This window comes from Propithecus coquereli, unplaced genomic scaffold (genome assembly GCF_000956105.1).
Source record: "Propithecus coquereli isolate 6110/MARCELLA unplaced genomic scaffold, Pcoq_1.0 Scaffold1, whole genome shotgun sequence".
Lineage (NCBI taxonomy): Eukaryota > Metazoa > Chordata > Mammalia > Primates > Indriidae > Propithecus > Propithecus coquereli.
In genome coordinates, this window is record NW_012133857.1 from 17,194,297 (window position 1) to 17,196,795 (window position 2,499).

At 39.5% G+C, this 2,499-nt stretch overlaps 1 protein-coding gene across 1 annotated transcript in view; it reads left to right on the forward strand.

Annotated features, from left to right (window-relative positions):
• The window catches only part of CACNA2D3 (calcium channel, voltage-dependent, alpha 2/delta subunit 3), an 869,108-nt gene that overhangs the window by 640,375 nt on the left and 226,234 nt on the right, over positions 1–2,499 (forward strand). The window lies entirely within an intron of this gene.

Genomic DNA, 2,499 nt, shown 5'->3' on the forward strand with positions numbered 1-2,499 from the left:
ATAATTATATTTGTAATAATGAACTAATTGTATTACTCACAAATTTATTAAATGGAATAGACTAACAAGGGTTAACCTAACAATTGTTCGTTGAGCCCAACTGTCACCAGAAATAAACAAACAAAAAAGTGGGAAACCCAAACTTAAGTATGAAAATACACATACAATTGCGTTGATTCATGGTACAGACAGCTATAGTCAGAAGTATGATGGTTTATAAATGGTGGGTTGTCTTGCGTGGGACAAGTCTAAAAGTGCCTTTGTTTATTAGTAATGTTTATTTCCCACCAGAAAGAGAGGTCATGTTTGACCTTCAGTCAAAAGCCCAGTCCATGTCAGATGCTTAGAGCAACACTGATGGGAGCCTGGCAAATCCATTAAAATGGCAGGTGTGTGGTTAAGCTGTGGAGTCTCCTACCCCATGTGAGCCTCAGTTGGTAGGCGTTGCCTGCCCCACTCGCACCCCCAGTTGGAGGGAAGGACTACCTCAGTTTAAAACTGGGAAAGATGAAGCTAGGTGAGGATGGCATTTGCCCAGTTTGCTACTTGGAGAGTGTTGTACCGAGCAGTATAACCTCTTGTGTCGTGCTCATCATGGCGGAAGGGAGGCATTCTGCGCTCCCAGCAGAGGCAGAAGAGCACAGTCGTTCCCAAGACCAACTTCAGAGTGAGCTGGAGGTGGCGTGGAGGCCCTGCCCGCCAGTTCTCACTTGTCACCTTGGGCCTAGCACACGATCCCCCTGAGCCTTGGTTTCCTCATTGTCATAATGGGGTACAAACACCTCCCTTACAGGGTCTCCCTGAGAAGCACACGAACAGCACTTGCTCAGGGCCCATTCACACCAAGTGCTCGATTAGAAGTGGTGTCAGCCATGGCAGGGGCAGTAATGTTAATATTACTAATAAGCCTAGTAACATTATACCTTGTTTAACAAAGATAAATTTCATAAAGTAAAAGCAGAAATGGTTTTGAAACACTGATATAATCTGGTGTTCTTAAAAAAATAGACAAAAGAACTTTATTATTAAGCTAAAAACAAAGAATTAATTTTAAAATCCCTAATATCTCAATGCTTTCTAGTCCCAGACTTAATTTTTAGTGTCTCAAAAATTCAAAGTTTTCTTTCAGAATTTCTAATTTAAGATATGTGAATGTTTTCTATTTAAATAAAACAAAATTATAAAATATGACTTTCTTGATATGCTAAAGCAATACAAACTCTACTCATAACATTGCTAAAATGCAACTGTCTTTTCTTTTGAAAGGCAAAGAAACATCCAAATAAAAACAATGGAATTTTAAAAATTGTTTTCTTATCAGTTGTTCTTACATCCCTAAATAGATACAAACACCCTCTTTCCTTCTATATAGACATGGAGGTAGAAGACTGAAAAAAGTTTTTTCATAAAGCCCATTGAATTGGAATATCATGGCATTAATGTCAATACCACTAGTGTGAAGTCTGGGATAGTTTTGAAGGGGACATCTCAGGACACCCGATGTTCTGCTTTTCTTGCTTCTAGATGCAATTCTGTAGATTAGTTTTATTGACCCAGAGGCAATCTTGAACTCAAAGAATTGGTTTTGCCATTTGGTGTCTCTTCTGTATTTCTTAATAGATTTAGAACACCTGTATCCATCATTTGACACACTAGATGTGTTCCCTGAAAAAACAGTATATCAATCGACACGTTATGCTCAAGGCCCTGGAAGAGTTGTCATTTAAAGGACACCTGCATGGAATACCTTTATGAAATACAGAATTAGGCAACCTCAAATGGGTGGACTTGAGTCAGAGATGCATTTATTTTTCTGATTGCATTAGAGAGAGAACACAATGAAGAACACCATTTCAACGTGGAAGCTAATCAAAATCAGTACAATTCAGTGAATGATTTGAAAACCAAATCTATGTCAAAATATAAATGTAAGTCAAGTCTATATCAAATCAATGTCAAATTACCATCAGTGGTTTGAATCTGACTTTGCTGGTTCTCATAGAAGGCGATTTCCTTTGTGGAAGTTACGAGAACTGAAGCAACGGCTCTGCATGGGCTGCCAGACATCTCATGCCAACGGAGTCAACTGAAATGACCCTCCAGGGTAAAGTGGAGCGGTTGTGCAATTGTGTACAGCAATGCTACCAAGAAGTTCAAAAACAGAAAGTTAGATGTTTATCCCTTCGAATTAACTAGAAGGATTTTGGAAAACCCAACCAAGTTTCATGAGGTACAAAAATGTCAGGCAAGGACTAATGCCATGGTATGGATTTTCTTTTTCCAGAAATGACTCACGAAATTGAACCACTTGCTGAATCATGAACCCTGTGTGCTTGGATTTTACCCATCTGTACTCGCCCAGGCCTGGAACACATTAGATGATTTGCAGGCCGGATACTTCTGAAGCATCTGTCCCTTCTTCCCTGGCTCCCTTCCTCCATACCAACCTCCTTCCCAGTGTGTTCCTTCCCGACCTCCTTTAATATTTGTAATTATTAT